This window comes from Lepisma saccharinum, chromosome 16 (genome assembly GCF_977018435.1).
Source record: "Lepisma saccharinum chromosome 16, izLepSacc3.1, whole genome shotgun sequence".
In the NCBI taxonomy this organism is placed as follows: domain Eukaryota; kingdom Metazoa; phylum Arthropoda; class Insecta; order Zygentoma; family Lepismatidae; genus Lepisma; species Lepisma saccharinum.
Genome location: NC_139244.1, coordinates 1,233,318 through 1,245,320, shown reverse-complemented (window position 1 = coordinate 1,245,320; position 12,003 = coordinate 1,233,318). Strand labels below are relative to the sequence as shown.

Sequence of the window (12,003 nt, the reverse complement as noted above, 5' to 3'; positions counted from 1 at the left end):
AACCTCGTAAAAAGGTTTACAGTAACAGGGTCAGTTCTGAATAAAAGTGGAAAAAAAATAAGGAAATAAAGTATACAAAGACAATCCGCACACCATCCGTGAATTAAAAGAGAGTATTGTACGAGAAATCGGGAGAATTACAGTAGACGAACTTGCACGTGTAAATGCCAATTTCCTTCGGAGATGCCAGGAATGTGTTGCAGCAGAGGGACATCATTTTCAACACCTTCTGTAGTCAAGGTTATTACACATTATGAAAACTGTAATTTTAATAGTCGACTCTAGCGACTGTCGCGGACCCGTTCACCGGGAAAGACAAGCGCTGATGCCGGGCAGCTTGCCGCCGAGTCTCGTAGCGAATGTCAGGGAATGCTCTGTATTAAATCAGGTATTGTGCACAGATGTGACTCGGAAGAGACTAGTTTTCTCGTGATTCACAGCCTTGCGATGTCGTAGTGCTAACAAGGGTTCGCAACCCGGTGGAGATATATGATTGTTCGTATCCCACTGTAGGTCCAGTCCCGATTAACCTATCTGTGTATAAGGTGGCCTTAAAACATAAACTCAATCAATGAATAGTGAATCACAAAGCCTTTTGTCGTTCTTTCTCTTGTCTCATGTTGCAATTGCCTCGATTTCCAAACTCCTGTTTCTCATTTCGAATGCTTTTCAATGTTATTACAGCCAAGGACAAAGACACCACTTGGAACACATCGTTCGCTTTTACATACATTGTGAAACTAACAGTGCTCACTCAAGGTTTTAAGAAAAGTTGAAGACCTTATTATTGTCCCGTTGAATATCATCATTATAATTTGAAGAGAAACAGATTGGATTAGATAGGAAAACGGATGGTTGAATCGTGAATGTTCGTTAAAGTCCATTTGATGCTCAGATAGGCTAATCGGGACTGGACCTTCAGTTTAAAAGTGGGTTCTGAAATACTGTGCCTCTACCAGGTATTGAAACCGGGACCCCTTGATTACAATGCGGCAGTTTCCAGTATGTCACAGGGGAGACCCAAGAGGGGTGAGTGAGAATGGTCAGAGAGGTAACGAGTTAAAGATGGATAGAAAGGAAATGAAGGATAAAAATGAAATAGAAAGAAAAGAGAGAATGGGTGACAGAAAAGAAATGAAAACAGAAAACCAGATCAAATAAGAGGGAGGAAAGAGGTGTATACTCCGTTCTCTAAGGAATGTTTTCTCTGGACACACCAAAAACATTTTATGTGATAAGATTTACAAGGGCTGTAGTCGAGGGTATACCCTCTAGTTAACCTAACTCATTAGTAGACGTCGGATTTTAGGTTTTTAACCTATTTTTCCTTTACAGGTATGTAAGAAATAATAAGTTATGTCAACGTTTCGTTAAAAAAAAAAAAAAACAACTGATGGAGTTTAATAGTGCCTAAAAAAAACTATTTTGCTCGTTACAGCCTATTTTAGGTTAATGCGCCTAAATCAAGCCTTTATTTAGGTTTTTATATATATTTAAAGGTTTTACAGGATTTTTATGTCACCCAGAGGCATTTGCTTTGTTTGCTCATGAAAAGTTCAATGAGGAACGTGTTTGAAACTTACTCTGACGATTTCCCTTCCTCAAAGTCCATGGTGATTTTTCAAAGCTCTAAACAAAGCAAAATGTCTGGTGCCACTGTTACCTGTACAATCTGTGTGGTCTTGCTTACTTTGGTGTCACTTCAGTTCTTTGTGGCATTCACGTCTTGCAAACTAACATTTCAGCATTGAAGTTTGCACCACTGAGTATGCTTTTGTCGAAAGATTATTTTCATCATATAAGATGATCCTCACCGACGAAATTGCGGAGTTTGACTGTGGATAGCATGAAAAAAATTGTTGCGTAACTATAGCTACGGCGAAGAGTGGATGTTAATAGCAAATTTCCAATGGTAAGTTATGTCATCGCCGTAGGGTTAGGCAACACACATAACGTTATGCATATTTCAGGATATAGGTGTCCCATTTTCATTGCCGGTGACTATACCTAATCAGAATTTTTCAGGAATTTTGTACTATTTTAAGTTTTTTGAACCTACTTCAGGATTTTTCGAGTCTAACAAGATTTTTAGGACCTATTTTTGGATTTTTAGAACCCATTTGAGGGTTTTTCGAACCTATTTTAGGATTTTTAGACCCTATTTTAGGATTTTTAGAGCCTATTTTAGGATTTTTAGAATCTATTTTAGGATTTTTAGAGCCTATTTTAGGATTTTTAGAATCTATTTTAGGATTTTTAGAACCTATTTTAGGATTTTTAGAGCCTATTTTAGGATTTTTAGAATCTATTTTAGGATTTTTTGAATCTATTTTAGGATTTTTAGAATCTATTTTAGGATTTTTAGAATCTATTTTAGGATTTTTAGAATCTATTTTAGGATTTTTAGAGCCTATTTTAGGATTTTTAGAATCTATTTTAGGATTTTACACCCTATTTTAGGATTTTTAGAATCTATTTTAGGATTTTTAGAATCTATTTTTGGGATTTTTAGAATCTATTTTTGGGATTTTTAGAATCTATTTTAGGATTTTTAGAACCTATTTTAGGATTTTTAGAATCTCCTTTAAAATTTTTAGAATCTATTTTAGGATTTTAGAATCTATTTTAGGATTTTTAGAACCTATTTTAGGATTTTTAGAATCTATTTTAGGATTTTTAGAGCCTATTTTAGGATTTTTAGAATTTATTTTAGGATTTTTAGAATCTATTTGTGGGATTTTTAGAATCTATTTTTGGGATTTTTAGAATCTATTTTAGGATTTTAGAACCTATTTTAGGATTTTTAGAATTTATTTTAGGATTTTTAGAATCTATTTTAGGATTTTTAGAATCTATTTTAGGATTTTTAGAACCTATTTTAGGATTTTTAGAGCCTATTTTAGGATTTTTAGAATCTATTTTAGGATTTTTAGAACCTATTTTAGGATTTTTAGAACCTATTTTAGGATTTTTAGAATCTATTTTAGGATTTTTAGAATCTATTTTAGGATTTTTAGAGCCTATTTTAGGATTTTTAGAATCTATTTTAGGATTTTTAGAGCCTATTTTAGGATTTTTAGAATCTATTTTAGGATTTTTAGAGCCTATTTTAGGATTTTTAGAATCTATTTTAGGATTTTTAGAGCCTATTTTAGGATTTTTAGAATCTATTTTAGGATTTTTAGAGCCTATTTTAGGATTTTTAGAATTTATTTTAGGATTTTTAGAATCTATTTGTGGGATTTTTAGAATCTATTTTTGGGATTTTTAGAATCTATTTTAGGATTTTAGAACCTATTTTAGGATTTTTAGAATTTATTTTAGGATTTTTAGAATCTATTTTAGGATTTTTAGAATCTATTTTAGGATTTTTAGAACCTATTTTAGGATTTTTAGAGCCTATTTTAGGATTTTTAGAATCTATTTTAGGATTTTTAGAGCCTATTTTAGGATTTTTAGAACCTATTTTAGGATTTTTAGAACCTATTTTAGGATTTTTAGAATCTATTTTAGGATTTTTAGAATCTATTTTAGGATTTTTAGAGCCTATTTTAGGATTTTTAGAATCTATTTTAGGATTTTTAGAGCCTATTTTAGGATTTTTAGAATCTATTTTAGGATTTTTAGAGCCTATTTTAGGATTTTTAGAACATATTTTAGGATTTTTAGAGCCTATTTTAGGATTTTTAGAATCTATTTTAGGATTTTTAGAGCCTATTTTAGGATTTTTAGAATCTATTTTAGGATTTTTAGAGCCTATTTTTGGGATTTTTAGAATCTATTTTAGGATTTTTAGAATCTATTTTAGGATTTTTAGAATCTAATTTTGGGATTTTTAGAATCTATTTTAGGATTTTTAGAATCTATTTTAGGATTTTTAGAATCTATTTTTGGGATTTTTAGAATCTATTTTAGGATTTTTAGAATCTATTTTAGGATTTTTAGAATCTAATTTTGGGATTTTTAGAGCCTATTTTAGGATTTTTAGAATCTATTTTAGGATTTTAGAACCTATTTTAGGATTTTTACAATCTATTTTAGGATTTTTAGAGCCTATTTTAGGATTTTTAGAGCCTATTTTAGGATTTTTAGAGCCTATTTTAGGATTTTAGAACCTATTTTAGGATTTTTAGAATCTATTTTAGGATTTTTAGAATCTAATTTTGGGATTTTTAGAATCTATTTTAGGATTTTTAGAATCTATTTTTGGGATTTTTAGAATCTATTTTAGGATTTTAGAACCTATTTTAGGATTTTTAGAATCTATTTTAGGATTTTTAGAATCTATTTTAGGATTTTTAGTATCTATTTTAGGATTTTTAGAGCCTATTTTAGGATTTTTAGAGCCTATTTTAGGAACCTGAAAGCACACTTTTAGAACCTAAAAATCCGAGGTCTACTCATTAGCGTGTATCTTGTGCTACAATGAGAATACCTTCTTTTGTTTCGTTTACATGTATTTACGTAATTTGACCATTACTTAGCCAGCTTATTACGGTCAAATACTTCTAGTTTGTTAATTTAGAGAGGGTGAGGAAAAAGGAAGTTGCTTTTTCTATTATTTTTTCCCCTTTTTTTATAAGGATTTTTCAGTCTTTCATTCTTTAGTGTAATTAGCAGTATAAATACAATATCAATAGATTTGCCTACTTTAGCTTTACGTTTTAATGCAATCATTAAAATACGCGTTTCACTTGTTATTTTTTTTAGTTTAAAATTCCATTGTCTATTGTAATCTGCTTCAATTACTGTAGAAGCTAAATGGTTTCAACCATATATTTAAATAAACATAATCCTGCAAACATTGTATCCACGTCATAACGTCAGTGGTCAGAACGCTACATTTTCCAGAAAGTAGCTCGCTACGCTACTTCTGTTCGCTACTCGCTACTTCCCTAATTTTTGCGCTACTTCTGCATACAAAAAATGAAAAACAACCATATGGGTATTAAAAAATCCCCTACCATTGGTAAATAGAATCTGTTATTTATTATTATCATGATTCCAGTCATTCGATAATTTTGATAGCAGTGTTACTTCAGTTACTTATTTTTAGTATAGTTTTTGAGAATACCATACCTATGCAAGTGGCATATCAATTCAAATTTGATATATGAATATTGCAATTAGGGTGTTACCCAAATTAATTATTACAACTATACACAAATAAAATTTGGTAGGATTACGTATTTATGTTCACATCAACATATTTTTCTTGAGAATAAATATTTAATTTTTTATACACTGATATGAAGTCAGCATTTTGAATGAAAAGTACCTGGAGCCCTTTGACTACAAAAGGGGCCCCAGGTTCGATACCCAGAGGAGGTACATAGTGGTTATGATCCAGTCTCGATCAGCTTATCTATGCATAAAATGGACTCAAAACAAAAACTAGGAAAAACGCCTAGTTGGGAGGATGAGATCCTCCATTCCCCACACTGCTCATCATTCTTCCTCGTTCTCACAATTAGCCGAAAGTGGCAGAAAGTGACTATAGATAAGAGAATAATTAAATAAACCATTCATCCTCATTGTCATGATTGAGAGAAGTGGAAGAATAGATGAGGAGGTAAACAGAAGAGGACAAAGGTGTTTAACTCTATCAAAGCGTTCGAAGATTAATATGGAACAGGGATGTACCTATTAAATGCAAGAAGGTAATATATAACACATACTATGTGCCAATAATTACGTATGGAGCGGAGACTTGGACAATGACATAGAGAGACAAAGAAAAGATGCAGGCAGTGGAGATCAAATTTTTAAGGAGTCTTTTGAAGAAGACTAAAGGGATAGCATAAGAAATGAGGAGACACGACAGACAGGGGTTGGGTGTTAATGAAGCTTCAGGACAGATAGATCAGGCACAGATGAGATGGTTCAGACACATGAAGAGGATGGATGCAGAAACACTACCAGTAAGAGCTTACAATGCACAAGGAGTGGGAATAAGGCCAAGGGGGAGACCAAGATGTCGGTGAAAAGAGCAGATAGTGGAGAGTGTTAGGAGACAAGATTGGAACACCTTGGAAAGAGAGGAGTGGTGAAAGGCCTGGAAAACATGGAGAGGCTTGACTTGTATGCCGACCCAGCCAGAGGCAAGAAACCACAAAGGATGATGATGATGATGATGTCATGATTAGCAAAAGTTACAGAAATGTTACGCAAAAGTAGGAGAAATACATAAATTTGGAAACTATGTATATTAACTAAAAAAAATTGTCGTTTCTGCAGGAAAGTCAATAACTCGTACATACTTTTTGCAATATGATAAAATTAATGAGGAAACTGTCGTGTAAACCTGAGTGTTCTAAATGTATTGTAATTTTAAAATTTGTGAACAAATACTATCGGAAAAATAATTGTAATTCCAGAAACTCTTATCATTCTTCTAACAATAATTTCTTGCTGGTGAGATCCTATATACTGACGATGATCAATGCTGTTAACGTACTGAGCCATTTATTGCTGGCACTATTCCCTTGTCAGTGCAGTGGAAAATCCATCGCTCATTTTTGCACTGCAAGTTGTGTCTTACACAGTAATTAATGGCATTTTGGTGTCTTACACCATGAATATCCACAGGATTTGTCCCGGGGGTGACGCAAACGAGGCACTTTTTTCCAGCGGTGCAGCAAACGAGGCATGTTTCTCCCCAAAATAGCGATGCAGCTAAAAAAAACGTAGCTGTTAGCAGGAATATATTCATATATGTCAGTTAGTTATCTGGATATCTGAATTCTTCAGATACTAATTAAATAAATTACGCATATATCTATAATCTACAATCTAGATTATCTGTATCTCCATGTAATAGACTGTCTTTATGAACCTCCTGCAAAATTAAGGGTTATTGTCGATTTTTTCTGACGCTGTTGCCACATTCAAAATTCACCTCAGAATGCTGAGAAAAAAAGTAGCTGTAGCGAAAAAGTCGCTACAACTACAGGAATTTTGTAGCTTCGCTACCGCTACAACTACAATCTTCAAAATGTAGCGTCGCTACAGCTACAGCTACAAATTTTGTAGCTAGCTACAGTAGCGACGCTACAAGTAGCTCGCTACTTCTGACCACTGCATAACGTTTCATGAAACTTCGCGTTTATCCTGTGAAAATTTTGAGATTACAGCACTGGATGTAATGTTTGTATTTTAGCTAATTAAATATTACGTCACAAAGCTGTATCTATAAAAGAAATCACCTATTACAATTTGCAACAAAAAGCAACGTAAAAGAAAAAAAGTACTCGTTTGACCTTCGGAAGAATACAATCAGAGAACTTAAACTGTAGCATTTGGCAACGGTGTGTTATAAAAACACGCTCCTATTCTTCGCTTTTAAGGAAGTTATTATAATGTTACGATACAAGAAAACAAAAGGCTTGAGTGGGTAATTACATAATTGCCTTCCTAGGGATGCCTCGTGAGGAAGCGATTCTCGGATGTTGGAAGACAAGAAAAGCTAGAATGAACGCCCACGGGCATGTCTCGTCACATCGTCACAGGAATTTAAATTGTCATAGGTAATGCATAGTTCCTCGCGAGAGCCGCCATAATTATTAACCTGGAAATTACGTCCTTGCACAATATATACGTCCTTGTACTTGGCAAACAATGATTAGTATAGTCAGTGGTGGTACTTTTCTCTTCATAAACTTTTATCTTCTCGTATTATATCTAAGAAACTATCCTGGCCTGGGCATTGATGTTTGTGAGTGTCCATTCATCAATTTCATCATATCATCACTCATCCCCATCTTCGCAAATTAGCCAAAAGTGACACAAAAGACGAGGTAAAATAAATCAAATCAAATCTAAGAAACTAAAAGTTAAAAAATACAAAACAGTAATTTTGCCTGTAGTATTATATGGATGCGAAACTTGGTCCTTTACATTGGAAGAGGAACATAAATTGAGAATATTTGAAAATATAGTTTTTAGGAAAATATTTGGACCTCAAAGTGATGAGCAGACAGATGAGTGGAGATGGTTACATAATTTAGAACTACATAATTTGTATTCATGTCCAGATATTATTAGAATGATTAAATCAAGAAGACTTAGGTGGGCAAACAATGTGGCACGAATGGGAGAGGAAAGAAGAGTTTACAGGATTTTTGTTGGGAAACCTGATGGTAAGAGACCTGTAGGAAGGCCAAGACGAAGATGGAGGGATAACGTTGAGATGGACCTAAAGGAAATCGCTAAGGATGGAAAAGATTGGACTGATCTTGCCACTGTGTAAGAGACCCGCAGTGATCCAGGTCGTCTGACTGCCACCGGGAGACCCGATTCGAATCCCGGTGTGGGTAATTTCAGGAAGAAATTATTCCAGCTATGTCCCTGCACTCGACTCTGGTGTTATCCCAGCCTCTAATAAATGAGAACCTGGTGACAGCCATGAGGGGTAAAGGCAGCCGGAGCGTGGAGCTAATCACACATCCCGAAATGGACGAGATTGTGGATGCCAGCGTCCTGTCTCCATATCCCTTCATGTTGAAATGTGCAAAGGTTAACATAACATTGCTTGTTGATTCCCTCTTATGCTGTCGCTTACACTTCTTTCTAGTTCTGTCGCTCCCACTTCTCTCTAATCCTGTCGCTCCCACTTCTCTCTAATTCTGTCGCTCCCACTTCTCTCTAATTATGTCACTCCCACTTCTCTCTGCTTCTGTCGTTTCCACTTCTCTCTACTTCTGTCGTTTCACTTCTCTCTAATTCTGTCGTTTCCACTACTCTCTAATTCTGTCGCTCCCACTTCTCTCTAATTATGTCACTCCCACTTCTCTCTAATTCTGTCGCTCCCACTTCTCTCTAATTCTGTCGCTCCCACTTCTCTCTAATTATGTCACTCCCACTTCTCTCTAATTATATCACTCCCACTTCTCTCTAATTATATCACTCCCACTTCTCTCTAATTCTGTCGCTCCCACTTCTCTAATTCTGTCGCTCCCACTTCTCTAATTCTGTCGCTCCCACTTCTCTAATTCTGTCGCTACCACTTCTCTCTACTTCTGTCGTTTCTCTTTTCTCTAATTCTGTAGCTCCCACTTCTCTCTAATTCTGTCGCTCCCACTTCTCTCTAATTATGTCACTCCCACTTCTCTCTAATTATGTCACTCTCACTTCTCTCTAATTATGTCACTCCCACTTCTCTCTAATTATGTCACTCCCACTTCTCTCTGCTTCTGTCGTTTCCACTTCTCTCTACTTCTGTCGTTTCACTTCTCTCTAATTCTGTCGTTTCCACTACTCTCTAATTCTGTCACCCCCACTTCTCTCTAATTATGTCACTCCCACTTCTATCTAATTCTGTCGCTCCCACTTCTCTCTAATTCTGTCGCTCCCACTTCTATCTAATTATGTCACTCCCACTTCTCTCTAATTATATCACTCCCACTTCTCTCTAATTATATCACTCCCACTTCTCTCTAATTCTGTCGCTCCCACTTCTCTAATTCTGTCGCTCCCACTTCTCTAATTCTGTCGCTACCACCTCTCTCTACTTCTGTCGTTTCACTTCTCTCTAATTCTGTCGTTTCCACTACTCTCTAATTCTGTCGCTCCCACTTCTCTCTAATTATGTCACTCCCACTTCTTCCTAATTCTGTCGCTCCCACTTCTCTCTAATTCTGTCGCTCCCACTTCTCTCTAATTATGTCACTCCCACTTCTCTCTAATTATGTCACTCCCACGTCTCTCTAATTCTGTCGTTTCCACTTCTCTCTTCTTCTGTCGTCTCACTTCTCTCTAATTCTGTCGCTCCCACTTCTCTCTAATTCTGTCGCTCCCACTTCTCTCTAATTATGTCACTCCCACTTCTCTCTAATTATGTCACTCCCACTTCTCTCTAATTCTGTCGTTTCCACTTCTCTCTTCTTCTGTCGTCTCACTTCTCTCTAATTCTGTCGCTCCCACTTCTCTCTAATTATGTCACTCCCACTTCTCCCTAATTATGTCACTCCCACTTCTCTCTAATTATGTCACTCCCACTTCTCTCTGCTTCTGTCATTTCCACTTCTCTTTACTTCTGTCGTTTCACTTCTCTCTTATTCTGTCGCTCCCACTTCTCTCTAATTATGTCACTCCCACTTCTCTCTAATTATGTCACTCCCACGTCTCTCTAATTATGTCACTCCAACTTCTCTCTAATTATGTCACTCCCACTTCTCTCTAATTATGTCACTCCCACTTCTCTCTGCTTCTGTCGTTTCCACTTCTCTCTACTTCTGTCGTTTCACTTCTCTCTTATTCTGTCGCTCCCACTTCTCTCTAATTATGTCACTCCCACTTCTTTCTGCTTCTGTCGTTTCCACTTCTCTCTACTTCTGTTGTTTCACTTCTCTCTAATTCTGTCGTTTCCACTTCTCTAATTCTGTCGTTTCACTTCTCTCTAATTCTGTCGCTCCCACTTCTCACTAATTATGTCATTCCCACTTCTCTCTGCTTCTGTCGATTCCACTTCTCTCTACTTCTGCCGTTTCACTTCTCTCTAATTCTGTCGCTCCCACTACTCTCTAATTCTGTCGCTCTCACTACTCTCTAATTCTGTCGCTCCCACTTCTCTCTAATTATGTCACTCCCACTTCTCTCTAATTATATCACTCCCACGTCTCTCTATTTCTGTCGCTCCCACTTCTCTAATTCTGTCGCTCTCACTTCACTATTTCTGTCGCTACCACATCTCTCTACTTCTGTCGTTTCACTTCTCTCTAATTCTGTCGCTCCCACTTCTCTCTAATTATGTCGCTCCCACTTCTCTCTAATTCTGTCGCTCCCACTTCTCTCTAATTATGTCATTCCCACTTCTCTCTAATTATGTCACTCTCACTTCTCTCTGCTTCTGTCTTTTCACTTGTCTCTAATTCTGTCGCTCCCACTTCTCTCTGCTTCTGTCTTTTCACTTGTCTCTAATTCTGTCGCTCCCACTTCTCTCTAATTCTATCGTTTGTATTTCTCTCTTATTCTGTCGCTCCCACTTCTCCATAATTACGTCACTCCCACTTCTCTCTGCTTCTGTCGTTTCCACTTCTCTCTACTTCTGTCGTTTCACTTCTCTCTAATTCTGTCGCTCCCACTTCTCTCTAATTGTGTCGCTCCCACTTCTCTCTAATTCTGTCGCTCCCACTTCTTTCTAATTATGTCACTCCCACTTCTCTCTAATTATGTCACTCTCACTTCTCTCTAATTATGTCACTCCCACTTCTCTCTGCTTCTGTCGTTTCCACTTCTCTCTACTTCTGTCGTTTCACTTCTCTCTAATTCTGTCGTTTCCACTACTCTCTAATTATGTCACTCCCACTTCTCCCTAATTATGTCACTCCCACTTCTCTCTACTTCTGTCGTTTCACTTCTCTCTAATTCTGTCGCTCCCACTTCTCTCTAATTATGTCACTCCCACTTCTCTCTAATTATGTCACTCCCACTTCTCTCTAATTCTGTCGTTTCCACTTCTCTCTTCTTCTGTCGTCTCACTTCTCTCTAATTCTGTCGCTCCCACTTCTCTCTAATTATGTCACTCCCACTTCTCTCTAATTATGTCACTCCCACTTCTCTCTGCTTCTGTCGTTTCCACTTCTCTTTACTTCTGTCGTTTCACTTCTTTCTTATTCTGTCGCTCCCACTTCTCTCTAATTATGTCACTCCCACTTCTCTCTAATTATGTCACTCCCACTTCTCTCTGCTTCTGTCGTTTGCACTTCTCTCTACTTCTGTCGTTTCACTTCTCTCTAATTCTGTCGCTCCCACTACTCTCTAATTCTGTCGCTATCACTATTCTCTAATTCTGTCGCTCCCACGTCTCTCTAATTATGTCACTCCAACTTCTCTCTAATTATGTCACTCCCACTTCTCTCTAATTATGTCACTCCCACTTCTCTCTGCTTCTGTCGTTTCCACTTCTCTCTACTTCTGTCGTTTCACTTCTCTCTAATTCTGTCGCTCCCACTTCTCTCTAATTATGTCATTCCAGTAGTTGTATTTGTGGTGGGATAAACCCGA

At 36.4% G+C, this 12,003-nt stretch overlaps 1 protein-coding gene across 1 annotated transcript in view; it reads right to left on the bottom strand.

The window, feature by feature from the left end:
* The window catches only part of LOC146000186 (ATP-binding cassette sub-family G member 1-like), an 84,524-nt gene that overhangs the window by 35,336 nt on the left and 37,185 nt on the right, over positions 1-12,003 (bottom strand). The gene's annotated exons all lie outside the window — the stretch shown is intronic.